A 20,749-nucleotide genomic window follows, 5' to 3' on the forward strand; every position below is an offset into this window, starting at 1 on the left:
TTGCAGCATCAAAATGATTATATATATATATATATATATATATATATATATATATATATATATATATATATATATATATATATATATCCCGTTTGGACGTCCTAATTAGAAACACATTTTGACTACAGTATATGCTGCCTTCAAAGATGTTTAATCTAGTTGTATTGATTGTGTATTAAGAAAAGCCTTGAATGCCCGTTTACTTTCTGTAAAGAGACAATATATTTATGGTATGGATGTATGACATTAGACTTTTATTGCAGAGAAACACATTGTCACCCTCTTATTGTTTCATTTTGTCAACAAACGGCATAGCTGGCAATGTCCATGTTTGAATAGTGGCTCCACCTGGTGGTGAACACATAGCACTCAATGCAATTTATTAGTTTCTGAGGTACAGGTTTGATTTTTTAGACTAGGCCCTTTCAATGCCATATGTTTTTGATGTTTGTGTATATACATAAAGAGCTTCATAGATTCACTGACTGGCTTTGTAGTATTAGATAGCATACAATACACACATTGTGTGACTTATTTGATTTTTTTTTTTTTTTTTTTACAGCACAGTTACTGAAGTGTAAAAACATACAAAGAAAGGCAATTTTATCCCAGTTTGGCAATTACAACATTTTACACTGATGCATTATCAGTTATCAGCGTTGAGTATAAGTGGGACAATACTGTAAAATAAACATGAAGTATTAAAATCTGGAAATGGACGACATCAGAAATATGTCCCATAAATAATAAACAACGCCAGATACACGCTTGTCATGACACAGACACTATAAAAGATCTCTCAAGACTTGTCAAACAACACAGTCATATCCCTCCCTTCAGTTTGCATGGTTAGGCTGTACAGACCTTAAAAAATCTATGGCTCTTAAGACACCCTTGCACCACCACACAAACAAAAAGAAAAAAATTTATCCTGTATTTATTATCCTATATATTTTGGATTTTTAGCTTAAGTATTGAAACTCAAGGTTGTCTCCTATTCTGAACATGTATTATTTAACTGACATCAAAGAGCTAAACAGAGACATACATTGTAAAGTATACTCCCTTTAGTAAGGACACTCTATACAAAGTTTATAGAGAACACAAAGTGGTTGTGTGTTTGTATGTGTGTGTGTGTGTGTGTGTGTGTGTTGTTTTTGTTTACTATAAAATCTCTTTCACAAAGAAATTATATTGTTAGTTTATCATTTTCCTTAGTTTGACCACTGAAATCAGTGAGGAGGGCATTCTGATTATTTTTTTCATAGTATAATGCTAACTATACCCATTTTTAAGAGTATACTACTTTCCTTTCTTGAAATGGAATGCCATCTATTACGAACACTCGACATGACTGACAAATTTATGTGTTTTCACACCGAATTTTCAGGATTGGCAGTTATGATTATTTTACTCACAAATAATAGATTTTTCACAAAGTCATTTTTGATTACCTTTCTTTTAAAGGCTGGATACAAGTAAATGCTACATTATGCTTGAATGTTTGCACACACCTGCTTAAATCCCTTCCTGATTATGCTTCCAAAGACTGAGGCAAATCTCAAAGACACTGCTAAGATCACAAATTTTCATACGATATCAAATCACAACTGGATGTATACACAACTCACAATAGTTGTTATTGGATAGAAAGCTAATAAAAAGAACAGCATTTTGTGAAAACAAATGTGTAAAATTCATTAAAGCATTCTTAAGCAGGTCCCCCTGCATTTTGGCCTGTCAGTGTTTAAAAAAAACAACAAAAAAAGTGAGGTTTGCTCTGCAACATCCTCTTGCAAAATTCTCCACTTCCTGTTTTTTATTTTTTTGGACATTCTATTTTTTCCATTGCACGGACCCTTTGAAGACCTTGTCCTTCATGTCACATTTTAGCTGCCCTCTGCTGCTTCCTATAATGCAGTCTGACAGGCATTAGGAACAGTCGGTAGAGGATGAGCTCCAGGGGAAAGGCAGGGCAGTCCAGGCCCCATCTCTGCAGTTCAGGTAAGGGCTTGGCCACTTAGGAGCCCTGCTTTACCTCTGGACTCTCTGTAGGAGTAGAGGGTTCCTCTGCAGTGGGGGACTGAGCATTCCCTGGACCATCTGAAACAGACAGAAGAAGACATACAAAAAGAGAAATTTAAAAATAAAATCAGAGATACTAAGGAATAGATGTTTGCATTTACTATTTTAAAATACCACTAAAATTATTTACAAAATGAGGTCAATATCGAGGCCGTAATCATGACTTGAACTTTGGGAACATTAAAGTAGTTTAAGGGTGCTAAATGCATACATTTTCTGAAAAGGCTTTAAATGCGATAAAATAAATCTTTTAATTATAAAAGATACATGTATTGTTCATATTGACCAGTCCTGTCGAGGTCCAAAGAAAAACAAAAAAAAACAAAATAAGCATCAAAATACCATAAAAGTAGTCCATACAACACAAAGCTATTGTATGGCTCCAGAAAGTTTGGAATATAGTGCACAAGTCTACTGTTATGATGTCTTTATACTGAACCTTTAATAGTGCTTTATAATGTTTGTCATTTTTGAAGCACGACAGCTCCTGCTTACTATAAACTGTTATTCTATGGAATAGAGCGGCTTAAAATACAGTGCATCTGGAAAGTATTCACAGCGCTTCACTTTTTCCACATTTTGTTATGTTACAGCCTTTTTCCAAAATGGATTAAATTCATTATGTTCCTCAAAATTCTACAAACAATACCCCATAATGACAACGTGAAAGAAGTGTGTTTGAAATCTTTGCAAATTTATTAAAAATAAAAAACGAAAAAAATCACATGTACATAAGTATTCACAGCCTTTGCCATGACACTCAAAATTGAGCTCAGGTGCATCCTGTTTCCACTGATCATCCTTGAGATGTTTCTACAACTTGATTGGAGTCCACCTGTGGTACATTCAGTTGACTGGACATGATTTGGAAAGGCACACACCTGTCTATATAAGGTCCCACAGTTAACAGTGCATGTCGGAGCACAAACCAAGCCATGAAGTCCAAGGAATTGTCTCTAGACCTCCGAGACAGGATTGTATCGAGGCACAGATCTGGGGAAGGGTACAGAAAAATTTCTGCAGCATTGAAGGTCCCAATGAGCACAGTGGCCTCCATCATCCGTAAATGGAAGAAGTTTGGAACCACCAGGACTCTTCCTAGAGCTGGCCGCCTGGCCAAACTGAGCAATCGGGGGAGAAGGGCCTTAGTCAGGGAGGTGACCAAGAACCCGATGGTCACTCTGACAGAGCTCCAGCATTTTTCTGTGGAGAGAGGAGAACCTTCCAGAGGAACAACCATCTCTGCAGCACTCCACCAATCAGGCCTGTATGGTAGAGTGGCCAGACGGAAGTCACTCCTCAGTAAAAGGCACATGACAGCCTGCCTGGAGTTTGCCAAAAGGCACCTGAAGGACTCTCAGACCATGAGAAACAAAGATTGAACTCTTTGGCCTGAATGGCAAGTGTCATGTCTGGAGTAAACCAGGCACCACTCATCACCTGGCCAATACCATCCCTACAGTGAAGCATGGTGGTGGCAGCATCATGCTGTGGGGATGTTTTTCAGCGGCAGGAACTGGGAGACTAGTGAGGATCGAGGGAAAGATGAATGCAGCAAAGTACAGAGACATCCTTGATGAAAACCTGCTCCAGAGTGCTCTGGACCTCAGACTGGGGCGAAGGTTCATCTTCCAACAGGACAACGACCCTAAGCACACAGCCAAGATAACAAAGGAGTGGCTCTGGGACAACTCTGTGAATGTCCTTGAGTGGCCCGGCCAGAGCCCAGACTTGAACCCGATTGAACATCTCTGGAGAGATCTGAAAATGGCTGTGCACCGACGCTCCCCATCCAACCTGATGGAGCTTGAGAGTTCCTGCAAAGAAGAATGGGAGAAACTGCCCAAAAATAGGTGTGCCAAGCTTGTAGCATCAAACTCAAAAAGACTTGAGGCTGTAATTGGTGCCAAAGGTGCTTCAACAAAGTATTGAGCAAAGGCTGTGAATACTTATGTACATGTGTGTTTTTTTTTTTTTTTTTTTTAATTTGCAAAGATTTCAAACAAACGTCTTTCACGTTGTCATTATGGGGTATTGTTTGTAGAATTTTGAGGAAAATAATGAATTTAATCCATTTTGGAATAAGGCTGTAACATGTGGAAAAATTGAAGCACTGTGAATACTTTCCGGATGCACTGTATCTATTTTTATGTTCCAAGAAAAAGTAACAGCAGAGTTTTGAACAACATAGGGTGAGCAAATGAGTGAGTAAAAGTACATTTTCCATTTTAGGTGAACTACTCCCTTAACTGTTTGATGATGCATGATACTGGAATAATCCACGGGATTCCTGAATATCTTCTTAAATTTGAGTCCCGCCTTCATCGATTTGATTAGCTATCTCAAATTACATTGATGAGCGGTGTTAGACTACTAAGCAAGCTAAAAATTTAACTTTTTTTAAACCATTATTTTATCCCTGCAACAACTTAATGACAATTAAACAGCGGTGCATAATGGACTGCAGCAGAACAGCAACAAAGATATTAATTATTGAGGGGGACAATTTGGCCATATCTGATTATTGGAGGGGACTTGTCCCCCTCAATGTATATTGTGGTTACGGCCCTGGTCAATTTCATTTTAAGTATCCTTAAAATTCACAGAGAGAAGTTTAAATCTATCTGTCCATCCGTCTTTATATATATATATATATATATATATATATATATATATATATATATATATATATATATATGGTAAAATGGGGTAAGAAGCCCCCCTTATGAACAATGTTCATTTAGTTTTAAACTGTAACATCCAACATATTATCAAGGGAAATAAATAGAAACATTTGCTAATTTTGTTGTCATAGCACAAAATAAAATATTATGAAAAGGGGCCATACTACTGTTAGGGTTTCCAATCAATTCTCCCCACTCAGTGATGCACCCACTGAGAATCATGTTGAAAGAGGCCTAATAATTGGTGATCCTATTGTAAGGAACATGGAAATAGAGACTCCAGCCACTATTGTTAAATGCATTTCAGGTACCAGAGCATCTGACATCAGATCAAATTTACAAGTGCTGGCTAATGCCAAACGTAGATTTTCTAAAATTGTTATTCATGTCAGCACTAATGATGTCCAGCTTCGCCAGTTGGAGAACACTAGAGATAATGTTAAAGAGGTGTGTGAACTTGCAAAAATGATGCCACACACTGTAATATGCTCTGGCCCCCTCCCTGCTCATCGTGGTGATGAGGTTTATAGTACATTAGTGTCACTGAATGGCTGGATGTCTGAGTGGTGTCTGGAAAATAGCATAGGATTTATAGACAATTGGAAGAGTTTTTGGGGTAGACATGATCTGCTAAAGAGAGACGGACTCCATCCCTCCAGGGAAGGTGCCGCTCTCCTCTCTAGTAATTTGGCTCATAGTCTTAATAATTATATTATTTGACTAACTGGGGCCCAGGTCAGGAAGCAGACAAACTGGTTAAGCCGAACGTCTGCTAGCTGCCTTGAGACGTCACACAGGTCACATAAACTTCAACACAAAGAGACTGTATCACCTAGATATCACATAGAGACTGTGTCTGTTCCCTGAACTACCAAACACAAAACTCTCACTAAATCATTTAGGAAAATTTTTTATTACGGTCAAACTTGAACAAAACAAAAAATTAAAGATAAACATCATATGACGGTAGTGCTACTAAACATCAGATCTCTTTCTACCAAAGCACTAATTGTAAATGAAATTATTACAGATCATAGTTTGGATGCGCTCTCTTTGACTGAAACCTGGCTTAAACCGGATGAATATATTAGTTTAAATTAATCTACTCCCCCAGGATATTGTTATAAAAATGAGCCTTGCCTGAAGGGTCGAGGAGGAGGTGTTGCTACAATTTACAGTGAAGTTTTTGGTGTTACTCAGAGGACAGGATATAAGTTTAAGTCTTTTGAACTAATAATGCTTAATGTGACACCGTCACCAACACTGTGACACACTGTCATCTTTTACCCTTGCTACAGTATATAGATCACCCTGGCCTTATTCTGATTTCTTTGGTGAATTTGCAAATTTTTGATCAGATCTTGTAGTTACTGTAGATAGAGCTTTATTTGCTGGTGACAACATTCACATAGATAATGAAAATGACACATTGGGATTAGCATTTATCAATATTCTCAACTCTCTTGGAGTCAGACAAAATGTGACAGGGTCAACTCAACACCATAATCATATATTAGATTTAATTCTGTTATATGGAGTTGATGTTGATACTATAGAAATTCTACTACAGAGCGATGACATCTCAGATCATTACCTCATATCTTGTATGCTGCGATCAGCTAATGTTACTCAATCTACACCATCCTATCGTTCAGGTAGAACTATTCTTTTGACCACTAAAGATAGCTTCACTAATAATCTTCCAGATCTATCTCATACACTCAGTAAGCCCCAAAGCCTAGAAGAACTTGATGAAATAACAGAAAATATAAATACATTCTTCTCTAGCACTCTTGATAGTGTCGCCACCCTTCGATTAAAGAAAATTAAAGAAAAAAGCCCTGCACCATGGTACAATGATCACACTCATGCTCTCAAGAGAGCAGCTTGGAAAATGGAGCGCAAGTGGAAGAATACACCTAATTTATCCTTCAATTCACAATTTAGTTAGGTCTGCCGGAACCAGAAACATTGATCATGACCTATAACTCTGCAATAAATTGAAATGGCATCTATGCTAATATTATTCTGTTTGTTTCCCTGTCTCAACCTCGGGACTCCTATCCTGAGGTCACCAGAACCTGCTGGATCCAGCTCCATTCCTGCTTCGTGTTGGACTCCACTGCTATGTGTCTCCGATTGATGACGACTAATAGCAGCCGGTGCCAGCCAAACATCACTTCAGTCTATTACGATGGACTTCAGAGGATGAACTGATGCCAACTCCAACCATAAGACATGGGATACATCACATGCCATTGCCTGAACCTTGGACTTAGGATAGACCTCACCGAAATTACCGGCCGGTTGAACTGTGATGCACCTAAATGATCTCTGTCTGCATCACCTCGGTCTAATGATGGAATACACACTTGAAATGGAATACATAGACTATCAATTAATTGCCAACAAAACCCTTCATCAGCCAACTAACAAGGACCATGTATCTACTGCATGTGAACTTCTGCAGTTAATCCAGGATGAACTTCAAATACATTAGTCATTAATCTTACAGTTCATGCAAAATCTTTGTTTAAACACTGACCCTTAACACTTACTTAGTTAATAATTTTAAACCATGACTTAAACTATACATAAGTAATATTGGCATTATATTCATGATGTTAGCCAGAAGGGAACTGGTCTCCACAGTGAGCCTGGTTTCTCCCAAGGTTATTTTTCTCCATTAACCAACATCTTATGGAGTTTTGTGTTCCTTGCCACAGTCACCTTCAGCTTGCTCACTGGGTTTCTAAATACAATTATTATTTAATTACTTATTTTTAAACACAATTCACAATTGTATTTTATTAAACTACACAATGATGACTCTAAGGCATTATAGATATTACAGTTTAATTTTCTGTTAATACATGATTTTATGTAAAGCTGCTTTGAAACGATGTGTGTTGTGAAAGGCGCTATACAAATAAAAATGACTTGACTACTGGGGCAACATTTGTTTTGGTTATTTTGACCACTTGACATTTTCTGCAAATAAATGCTCTAAAAGACAATATTTCCATTTGGAATTTGGGAGATGTTGTCCAAAATGTTCATTTTATTCAAACACATACCTATAAATAGTAAATCCAGAGAAACTGATAATTTTGCAGTGGTCTCTTGATAATTAAAAACTATTGTCATTTAGAGCATCAATTAATTCAAAGTTTTAAAAATTCAAAATACATGTACCTTGGCACAAGCGTCCTAAAAATACATTGCTTATGACTATAGATGCTGAAAACTAGTAAGACACGATGCAACCAAATTGAGGCACTCCAAAAGCATAGACTGACACATGATTACATAGACCTGCGTACAATTTAAAATAGCACAGATGGTATTAGGCAAATAATAGGGTTATGATCAATGATATGGAAATAAAACAAACAACATTTTGACTTTTAAAGCCTCTTTTTGTATTGTCTAAATAATGTCTGTTTCCACAATATGTGTATATGATGTAATGTACTTGTCTGAATTTTACTGTATTTATAATTATTTTAATTATTATATATATAATTATCTTTATTTGATGGTAAATATGGATTGCCGATCCATTTGATTAATTAAACGGCACATCATATAATTAATGATTAATCGATTGACAAATATACATACATAATATACAGATATACGGTGTGTGTGTGTTTATGTACACACACACACACATACATACATACATACATACAGTACAGTGCTGTGCAAAAGTTTCAGGCAGCTGTGTATAGTGAGGATGTTTTCAAATATTATGCCATGAACAATTTGTATTTATCAATTAACTTCATACAAAGTGCAGTAAACAAAAAAAACAAAAAAAAAAACCACATTCATATTTGGTGTGACCACCTAATGCCTGTAAAACAGCACAAATTCTGTGTGCACAGTCTTTCAAGGTTGTCATAATTTATAGAGCACCTTTCAAACAATATTGTTCCTCAGAAAAATTGTTCCTCCTTTACAAGCCAATGTAAAGGTTATAACTGAATAACATTTAATTGAGGTTATGTTACCTGTGAGGGATAGTTCAGCCAGTTTAAGGGGCAGGTCTGGCGGGACTCCAACAGGAGAGCCCAGGATGTCAGGCAGTGCATTTCGACGACCAGAGCGGCCCGATGAGGCGAAATCCAACACCGGCTCCACTTCTGTCATCTCTAAGGCAAAAAGAAAGAGAGAAAATAACAAACTAACATGAGGATTACAATGGTAGGATCTGTACAGATCTGTACAAATATGGGCAATCCTTTTATATCTTATTAATATAGTACATGTACTGTATTTTCTGACCACTAGATGGAAGTGGCATCCCAGAAATTGTTTCTTGCCCACAGGAACAACAGAATTATATAAGCACAAATTTTTATGCTTAACCCATCTCGATGGTTCCACCGTGGCCTAAGGCTTGTTTTTCACAAGCACAAATAGGCCACTCTACGGAACGCAAAGCCTTCCAAATCACTCTCCATTCTCTCTCAGTCAGGAAGCAGTTGCCGTGGCAACAAGATGGCTCACCTATATTGCATAGCAACAGGTAATCTCCTTTGACAAAGAGTGCTGAGATGCACTTTCTCTTTTGAGACAGCTATTGCGAAATACACGTAAGCTATGTTTTTTCCACACGTGAGTCCAATTACTGTGTATATGTGTGCATATAAGCATTTACTAGTGAATGTACTGTATGTGATTATTTGAGTGGGCATGAGCAATATGTTCATGCATATCTGTGTGTGCATGATGGTGTATGCGTGCATGTACTTACTGCGTATCCCTCCCTGTCTTAGCATGTGCTTGTCCAAACATATGCGTGCACATTAATATATCAACAATCACATGGGATAACTGCATCTTTGGGCCCGGCCACATGCTTTTATGACATCACTCTGAAATCAAGGCCAGTTTAAAGAGTTTACAAGATTGAGCTACATTCAACACACTGTCAAAATAACCTCCAAAAACCAGACCAAGGTAGATTAATGAGAGACATCCAAGTCCTTTTGAAATTGCTAAAATTTGCATGCTGATCTTTATTACAGAAATTTTTAATGAAAAACAAAGTTTTGTTCTCTCTGTTTTTGGTTATAGCTCCAAACAAGATACAATTTTTATGATAGCAGACATAAAACATGCCCCACTTTATTTGTTTTGATTGTAAGATTTATGCATTTATTATATATTACAGCAATGATTCAAAAACTTTTTTAATGGTGCCTGCTAAGGCAAGCATCACTGTGTACTACTAAATGCACCACTGCTTAAATTTAGGCGTTTTTTTAAACAACTTAACTCTAGGAACATATTTTGGCATGTAACTCGTCCAGCCCATTTGTGCTAATGATATAATGGATACCTCAAATCATGTGGCTTGACGAGGAGAGATGTGCTGTTACTTTTCTAAGCAGAATACCATGTTCCAGTGAGCAACCACCTAGTACCCACCCAGAACTAGGGCTGTTCGATTCCAGAAATTTAGGAATCGATTGAGCTCACTACTAAGCGTTCTTTGCACTATTTATAATAGTATGAATTACTTTACTATTAGTAGGTTCATGCTAAATTTAAATCAGGGCCTATATGCACATACCAAAGCGCGATGCCTTAATTCCATGAGATAAATTTGAGGGAAGTTTGAGTAGATGCGCCAGTATTTCGAAGAACTACCTCAAATAATCTTAAAAGCACCATTGAAAATATCTGTTATCTCTCATGAGTTCTTGTTTAGAAAGAGGTTTATATTAGAATGTACAGTAACTGTTCACTACCATTAATACACTGAAGAAAATGTCCAAACAATACACTTCAGTTTCATTTAACAATCCAGGTTGTTGTACTGGTTTATTTCAGATTTAAAATATATATGCAGTACTGTGCAATAGTTTTAGGCACTTGTGAAAAATTTTGCATAGTGAGGATGTCTTCAAAAATAATGGAATAAATAGTTTTCATTGATCAATTAACATCATACAAAGTCCAGTAGACTTAAAAAATCTCAATAAATATTTGGTGTGGCCACCTTTGCCTTTAAAACAGCCCCAGTTCTCCTAGGTACATCTGGACACAGTGGTTGTTGGTAGACAGGGTTGGGGAGTAACGGAATACATGTAACGGGATTACGTATTTAAAATACAAAATATAAGTAACTGTACTCCGCTACAGTTACAATTTTAATCATTGCAAATTTTACAGTCACATTCAAAATGTATTTTGATTACTGAAGAGATTACTTTGCATTTTATTGTCATTTGTTTAATTTAATATTTAGTCATTTCAGATGGAAAACATTTATACATATAAATGATGCGATCAAAAGTGCATTTGAGCAGTGGTGAAACACTTTCTTATAATGTGCTACATTCATACGAGCAGACAGAGAAGTAAGTTTGAAGTAAGTTTGGAGCAGAAGAAATAGAAATAAACCTTGTCTAAATTGTCAGCTTTACGCTAAGTTAAAATGCTATTTCTAGCCATTTTACATGCACGTTACCAGGCATGATCATATTTTTTTATCAAGAAAATTCACGTTAGGGGGCCTGGGTAGCTCAGCGAGTAAAGACGCTGACTACCATCCCTGGAGTCCAGCCAGGTCTCCTGAGCAACCAAATTGGCCTGGTTGCTAGGGAGGGTAGAGTCACATGGGGTAACCTCCTCATGGTTGCTATAATGTGGTTCTCGCTCTCGGTGGGGCACGTGGTGAGTTGTGCGTGGATGCCGCAGAGAATGGCGTGAAGCCTTCACATGCGCTATGTCTCCGCGGTAACACGCTCAACAAGCCACGTGATAAGATGCGCGGATTGACGGTCTCAGACGTGGAGGCAACTGAGATTCGTTCTCCGCCACCCGGATTGAGGCAAGTCACTATGCCAACACAAGGACTTGGAGTGCATTGGGAATTGGGCATTCCAAATTGGGGAGAAAAGGGGAGAAACACAAAAAAAAAAAAAAATCACATTATATCATAATTTCTTATTTCCTAGTAAGACCTTTGATATTAGGGAAAAAATTTATTCTTGATAATAATTTTTGTATTGATTTCCCGTAAAAATATCAAAACATCCTTAAAACAAGATCAATTTGATTTATCTTGTTTTAGAAACAACACTGCATAAGATATTTAGGTTTTTCAGAGAATGTATTTTTAACATGTGTATTTTGTCTTACTGTACTGGCAGAGTTTTTATAGTCAAAACAAGTGAAAAAATCTACCAGTGCTGAAGAAGTAATCCAAAGTATTTAGAATACGTTACTGATCTTGAGTAATCCAACGGAATATGTTACAAATTACATTTTACAGTATGTATTCTGTAATCTGTATTCTGTAATCTGTAATCTGTAGTGGAATACATTTTCAGAATACATTTCAAAAGTAACCCGCACAGTACTGTATATATATTTCATAATGTATATTTAATATTTTTGTTTTTAATTTGATTTCATAATTTTTTTAAATGTAAAATTGTATAAAAGGTAGGCTAATTAAAATAAATATACAGGTGCATCTCAATAAATTAGAATGTCATGGAAAAATTCATTTATTTCAGTAATTCAACTCAAATTGTGAAACTCGTGTATTAAATTCAATGCACACAGACTGAAGTAGTTTAAGTCCTTGGTTCTTTTAATTGTGATGATTTTGGCTCACATTTAACAAAAACCCACCAATTCACTATCTCAAAAAATTTGTATACATCATAAGACCAATAAAAAAAAAAAAAAAACATTTTTATTGAATTGTTGGCCTTCTGGAAAGTATGTTCATTTACTGTATATGTACTCAATACTTGGTAGGGGCTCCTTTTGCTTTAATTACTGCTTCAATTCGGCGTGGCATGGAGGTGATCAGTTTGTGGCACTGCTGAGGTGGTATGGAAGCCCAGGTATCTTTGACAGTGGCCTTCAGCTCATCTGCACTTTTTGCTCTCTTGTTTCTCATTTTCCTCTTGACAATACCCCATAGATTCTCTATGGGGTTCAGGTCTGGTGAGTTTGCTGGCCAGTCAAGCACACCAACACCATGGTCATTTAACCAACTTTTGGTGCTTTTGGCAGTGTGGGCAGGTGCCAAATCCTGCTGGAAAATGAAATCAGCATCTTTAAAAAGCTGGTCAGCAGAAGGAAGCATGAAGTGCTCCAAAATTTCTTGGTAAACGGGTGCAATGACTTTGGTTTTCAAAAAACACAATGGACCAACACCAGCAGATGACACTGCACCCCAAATCATCACAGACTGTGGAAACTTAGGAACTTAGAAACTTGGGCTATGAGCTTCTCCACCCTTCCTCCAGACTCTAGGACCTTGGTTTCCAAATGAAATACAAAACTTGCTCTCATCTGAAAAGAGGACTTTGGACCACTGGGCAACAGTCCAGTTCTTCTTCTCCTTAGCCCAGGTAAGACACCTCTGACGCTGTCTGTGGTTCAAGAGTGGCTTAACAAGACGAATACGACAACTGTAGCCAAATTCCTTGACACGTCTGTGTGTGGTGGCTCTTGATGCCTTGACCCCAGCCTCAGTCCATTCCTTGTGAAGTTCACCCAAATTCTTGAATCGATTTTGCTTGACAATCCTCATAAGGCTGCGGTTCTCTTGGTTGGTTGTGCTTCTTTTTCTTCCACACTTTTTCCTTCCACTCAACTTTCTGTTAACATGCTTGTATACAGCACTCTGTGAACAGCCAGCTTCTTTGGTAATGAATGTTTGTGGCTTATCCTCCTTGTGAAGGGTGTCAATTATTGTTCTCTGGACAACTGTCAGATCAGCAGTCTTCCCCATGATTGTGTAGCCTAGTGAACCAAACTGAGAGACCATTTTGAAGGCTCAGGAAACCTTTGCAGGTGTTTTGAGTTGATTAGCTGATTGGCATGTCACCATATTCTAATTTTTTGAGATAGTGAATTGGTGGGTTTTTGTTAAATGTGAGCCAAAATCATCACAATTAAAAGAACCAAAGACTACTTCAGTCTGTGTGCATTGAATTTATTTAATACACGAGTTTCACAATTTGAGTTGAATTACTGAAATAAATGAACTTTTCCACGACATTCTAATTTCTTGAGATGCACCTGTATATGCAAAAGGTTTTAAAACACGGTAAAAATGGCAAGAACGAGTAGAGAGGCGTTAGATTCTCGCTTTTGTAAGTGCAGCACATTGATCAATTAAACTTCAACATACTGATTTATGTGAACTGGGAAGCTAACTCAACTCTGCCATCTCCTTGTTGCAGACTTATGTTGTAACACTGGGGAAGTTGTTATTGTATACCAATTTACTGTCACAAATTTGCCATGTTTTTTTAGTTTAATCCAAATAAATTAACATTAGACTATACAGGTCTGGAAAGCAGATGTGTTGAAGGGCTGGTGTGATTGCTTCATACAGATTAACAAACGGAGAGGATTTACAGATGCTGATGGACTACAAAAGACACCAAGTCAGGCTGATGAGCGTTAAGATGCATACATTTTATAATTCTTTTGTGAATTCTTTAAGTGGTATTAGGCTTCTGAAATGTGTAGTAGTTCAGTGGTCGAGGAAATAAACACAGTCCAAAAATATCAACCGGTTTCCTGAAAGGAATCGACTCCAGCTTTGGAGTCGATTCCAAAGTTTCGAGTCGATTCTCGACTCCCAACGCCTCGGAAACACTTTAAAGGGGTAGTTCACCCAAAATGAAAATTCTCTCATTATTTGCTCACCCTCATGATATCCCAGGTGTGTATGACTTTCTTTCTTCAGCAGAACACATTTGAAGAAAAATAGAAAAACGTCTAAGCTCAGTAGGTCCTTAAAATGCAAGTGAATGGAGATTTCTCTTTTGAAGCTCCAAAAACAAATCACAGTCAGCATAAACATCATCGATATGACTCCAGCGGTTAAATTAATGTCTTCTAAAAAGATACGATCACTTTTGGTGAGAAAAAAGATAAATATTTAAGTACATTTTAACTGTAATCCAACGTGAGGTTAAGCTTCACGAGCGGGTGGAGTCCAAGAGGTCTCTCATGTGACGTGTTCACGTTGCCATAATACCGAAGTAATCTCACATTCTCCACTCAGTTGAGACATCCAGGAAGAGCACACAAACACACCATTGAGTAAAGAAACAGATAATAACAGATCTAAACCAAAACCAACCGAGCTACTGTACAGCATTCCTCCACTCTTGTAAACAGCGCTGCTCTTCCGGCTGTGACGCACATGCGTCAGCTCTCGCGTGTTTCAAATGCCAATGCGATTATGTTACACACGCATACCGCCCCTGACCGGAAGCATGATTTTGAGTTCAAAAAGTATTTAAATATTTATCTTTTTTGCACCAAAAGCAATTGTGTCGCTTTAGAATACATTAACAGCTGGTGTCATATGGATGACGTTTATGCTGACTAGCTGTGATTTTTGGCGCTTCAAAAGAGAAATCTCCATTCACTTACATTTTAAGGACTTACTGTCACGTTTAAATGTGTTTTTGTTCATGTTTTGATTCATGTTCTTTATTTAGTCATGTATTTTATTTTAAAATGTTGTTGTCATGCTTCCTGTTTCACGTCATGTGGTTTCCTTGTAATGTGACCCTCTTGTTTCACCATGTTTATTAGTCCTGTCTTTTCATTGGTTTATGCGTCTTGTTATCTGTCCTGTTTTATAATTGGTTCTTGTTTCATTGCCTAGTTATCTTGTTATTAGTTCAGATTTCCCATTGTCAATGTATTTATAGCCCTCATGTTCTCTTGTCGACAAGGACAATGATGTGAGAACCCAAGTACAGTTTATTTACAAATCCAAAGACGGGAGTCCAAAGTAAAAACAAAACAGAACATACAATAAACCAGAACATAAACTAAACTTGACTATAAACAATGACTTGACTAACCGCATGAAGACTGACATGACATTACACTACACCAACAATACTTGACAAGAGAACATTAGGGCTATAAATACACAGACAAGGGTAACATGACAACCAATGGGAAAACTGAACTAATAACAAGATAACTAGGCAATGAAACAAGAACCAATGATAAAACAGAACTGATAACAAGGCACATAAACCAATGAAAAGACAGGACTAATAAACATGGTGAAACAAGAGGGTCACATGACAAGGAAACCACATGACATTAAACAGAAATAGGAAGCATCACAACAAAATTTAAAAAGAAAAGACATGACTAAATGAAGAACATGAATCAAAACACATTTAAACGTTACACCTACGTACTGAGCTAAGACAATTTTCTATTTTTCTTCAAATGTGTTCTGGTGAAGAAAAAAGTCATACACACCTGATATCATGAGGGTGATTAAATAATGAGAGAATTTTCATTTTTGGGTGAACTATCCCTTTAACAACCTCTCAGAACACTTTAGCAACTACATAGAAATGTCCCGGCAACCACCCAATGCACCCTAGCATTTTGACTGGCAAGTTTTGAACATGCAAGCACCACTCATATTTATAAATGTAATCATAAATATGCCCAAATGTAAATATAATTTTACAGCCTACCAATGCAATTAAAAAGCAGTATTCAAGGCTGTCCCAACCAGTGATCTCAAGAAGTATGCTTTTCTCCCTGATAAACACATACACTGATAAAAGCACAGCTACTCTAACTAAAGACAGCTTCCCTCTCTCTCTTTCTCTCTCTTCCCTGTCAGGCTGCCTGAGTAGCTGTGGCTCTTGTAGTTTTCTAATCCATATTGTATGAAGCTGGAGGATTAGGGATGAGAAACAGCACTGTTATCATTAATTTAGACCCCTCTTCATTTAAACTTCAAAACACTCTCTTTCATCCACACTTGTTTTAATAACAATTTGCATTCCAAGCTGATCATAACCCTGTTGAAAAAGACCTATATATATATATATATTCTCCAAGCACTCAGACTTTGGGCTTGACCTCATATATATATATATATATATATATATATATATATATATATATATATATATATATATATATATATATATATACACACACACACACACACACACACACACAGTAGCAAAAGTTTTAGGCACTTGTGAAAAATGTTGCATAGTGAGGATGTCTTCAAAAATAATGCCATAAATAGTTTTCATTTATCAATTAACATCATACAAAGTCCAGTAAACGTAAAAAAGCTAAAATCAATATTTGGTGTGGCCACCTTTGCCTTTAAAACAGCCCCAATTCTCCTAGGTACACCTGGACACAGTTTTTCTTGGTGGCAGATAGGATGTTCTAAGCTTCTTGGAGAATTCGCCACAGTTCTTCTATCTATTTAGGCTGTCTTAATTGCTTCTCTCTCTTCAAGTAATCCCAGACTGACTCGATGTTCAGTGGGGGGCTCTGTGGGGGCAATGTCATCTCTTCCAGAGTGCCCTGTTCTTCTATTCTAATCTTTTCTATTTGCAAAAGTAATTTTTGGGAGACTAAAATGTATTTTTCCTATTGACACACTAAAGCTGAAGATATAAATAACCATCTTAAGACAAATGTTTTTGTGAAACATCTTAAGTGCCTAAAACTTTTGCACAGTACCGATATATATATATATATATATATATATATATATATATATATATACACACACACACACACACACACACACACACACTACCATTCAAAAGTTTATGGTCACTTACTTACTCATTCTTTATTTTTTTATTTTTTTTATTTTTCTTCACAGTTTAGAATAATGGTAGTCATCACAACTATGGAATAATAGAAATGGAAATATGGGAATTATGTTGTGACTAAAAAAATCCAAAATAAATCAAAACTGTGTTATATTTTAGCATCTTCAAAGTAGTCACCCTTTGCCTAGAATTTGCAGACATGTACTCTTGACATTTTCTCAACCAACTTCTTGAGGTATCACCCTGGGATGCTTTTTAAACAGTATTGAAGGAGCTCCCATCTATATGCTGGGCACTTAGTGACTGCTTTTCTTAATTATTCGGTCCAAGTCATCAATTTAAAAAAAAATTTTTTTTTTTTATTTTTTTTATAAACTTTTAGCTTTGTAATTAAACAAATTAATATATTGGCACAATTATATTTTTGTCTACAAAACTAATTTCAAACATTTAAGCATACGCCTTGAGATCAAAAGATTTTTAAGATCATGAGAATCTTTTCAGACAAGTGACCCCAAACTTTTGAACGGTAGTGTATATGTATATATACATACATACTGTATATACATAAACTGTATATTCATATCAGTAGGAAATACCAATTTTAGATTTCCCAGATCTCAACATCGAGTCAGTCTGTAATTACATGAAGAGACAGGAGCAATTGAGACAGCCTACATAAATAAAAGAACTGTGGCAAATGCTCCAAGAAGCTTGGAATATCCTATCTGCCAACAACCAAGAAAAAGTGTGTCCAGGTGTACCTTGAATTGGTGCTGATTTGAAGTTGTTGCACTAAATATAGATTTAGATTTTTTCTTTTTTATTATTTTTCTTTTTTTATGTTTACTGGACTTTGTATTATATTAATTGATAAATGAAAACTATTTGCTGTCTAGAATGATAATACTTAATGTGAAGAACTCTTAATGTAAAAATGTTTTTAACAGCTGGTAAGGGGAGTAGAGTGAAATACTTTTAATTAACTTACTGCAACTGCTGTTTTCAGTTAACATGAAGAGAGATCACATAAGAGAAATCACACTTTATAGGGGCTAGAATCACCTATGCTTTACATCAAGATGCAAAACTTTATGCAAGATTAAAGAACACACTTTTGGACTAGTAGATGCCAAGCATCAATGTTATGGTTGCAGGAAGTGTGCCTGTATCACTCAAATGCAGGATAGAGGGAATAAACCAGGCTAAAACAAGCATTGTGAGTTCAGTGTCATCATTCCCTGTAATAACTGATGTGTAAATTGGAGCAATGCAAAAAACAAAACAAAAAAAAGACAAAGGAAAAGATGATGTTATAAGAAACAAATAATCATGCACCTGTTAAATGCAACATAGCAGAAAAGTGAGTCAAGCAAGATATCAAACTGAACATTATAGCACATCACCTTAAGATATAAGGAAATTAAAGGTGTGGTAAGAAATATTGTTATATAGTACTGCAAAACTGTCATTGTCAATGGCTTTCTACTCATAACTTAAGTGCATTACAGGAAATTAGCTCATGTGATGGCTCTTTAATTGAAATTTAGTCTCTTTATCTCTGAAAAGTTGAGTTTGTTGCTTAAAGAAGAATAGGGCATACAGAGTCACTGAAGCGACATATAGTGTACTGTAAATAGCCCCTGTAGGGAAAATAATAGGTTAGTTTGAGCAGCTTGTGCTAAATTACAGTATACCATCTGTACCTTCAGGTTTGCTTTCTCACACAAAGCCTAATAAAGGCTAAGACAAAATCTGTGTTTGGAAAACCAGGCTCGAACTAGCTAACGTACAATAAACGTGGTGTAGATTGCAGTATGCACTTTTTAATCTGCCATTTTGGTTGTTCTACATTAGACTCGCATGATTGGTCACATAACAACAAGAGGCCCAAAGCCTACACCAAAGCAACGACCTTCACAACTTAATTTTGTTAGAAGAGACGTGTGCAGATTATTGATATTACATTCAGATAGCAGAGATCTCATTTTGTGATAGTTCCATATACACAATGTGCATAAAAAGCAAAATATCAACCCATCTGTCCGTCACTGTTTGTGTCTGGCAAAAGTCTAACTAGAGAGTGTTGCATAAGATGCAGGGAAAGTGACAGACTTAATATGACAGGCTATGTAAACAAATAGAGGTGGCCGCCAGGGGCCACATTCTCCAGGCGCTCAGACTGGACAACTCAAGCCACACTTTGGGCTTGACCTCATACTGTCTCTCTGATTGGACGACACCTATTTGGACAATACATTAGAGCAATCCTCACTTGGACAAAGCAAGAGTGATCTTATAAATTAGTGGTCGACCAATATGAATTTTTGAACGACCGATGGTGATATCAATAAATAGAGAATGCTGTGGACAATGACAGATATAATCCTCATATGTGTGCGATATTACATATATATATATATATATATATATATATATATATATATATATATATATATATATATATAAAATGTAATTATAATAAAGAATGAGTAAGTGTTTCAAAACTTTTGACCGGTAGTGTGTGTATATGATATATATATATATATATATATATATATATATATATATATATATATATATATATACACACACACACACACACACTACTGTATATATACATACACTACCGGTCAAAGGTTTTGAAACACTCATTCTTTATTATAATTTTTTTTTTTTTCACATTTTAGAATAATAGTAAAGTCATCAAAACTATGGAATAACATAAATGGAACTATGGGAATTATGTTGTGACTAAACAAAATCCAAAATAAATCAAACCTGTGTTATATTTTAGCATCTTCAAAGTAGTCACCCTTTGCCTAGATTTTGCAGACATGTACTCTTGACATTTTCTCAACCAACTTCTTGAGGTGTCACACTGGGATGCTTTTTAAACAGTACTGAAGGAGTTCCCATCTATGTTGGGCACTTATTGGCTGCTTTTCTTTATTATTTGGTCCAAGTCATCAATTTCAAAAACTTTTTTATTTTTAAATTAAATGTTTATTTTTTATTTTTAATTAAAATTAATATGGTGGCACAATTATATTTTTGTCTACAAAACTAATTTCAAACATTTAAGCATACACCTTCAGATCAAAAGATATTTAAGATCATGAGAAACATTTCAGTCAAGTGTTTCAAAACTTTTGACCGGTAGTGTATACACACACACACACACACACACACACACACACACACACAAACACACACACACATATATATATATACAGTGCATCCGTAAAGTATTCACAGCGCTTCACTTTTTCCACATTTTGTTATGTTACAGCCTTATTCCAAAATGGATTAAATTCATTATGTTCCTCAAAATTCTACAAACAATACCCCATA

The 20,749-nt window shown here is 36.2% G+C and overlaps 1 long non-coding RNA gene across 1 annotated transcript; it reads left to right on the forward strand.

Annotated features, from left to right (window-relative positions):
• The first annotated feature begins 229 nt into the window (after nt 1-229).
• Nucleotides 230-7,721, forward strand: LOC127453351 (uncharacterized). Its single transcript, XR_007899400.1, has 2 exons — nt 230-2,004; nt 6,848-7,721. It is a non-coding gene; the product is annotated as an uncharacterized LOC127453351 (long non-coding RNA).
• Nucleotides 7,722-20,749: the final 13,028 nt, after the last annotated feature.

Source organism: Myxocyprinus asiaticus, chromosome 15, assembly GCF_019703515.2.
Source record: "Myxocyprinus asiaticus isolate MX2 ecotype Aquarium Trade chromosome 15, UBuf_Myxa_2, whole genome shotgun sequence".
Taxonomy (NCBI): Eukaryota; Metazoa; Chordata; class Actinopteri; order Cypriniformes; family Catostomidae; genus Myxocyprinus; species Myxocyprinus asiaticus.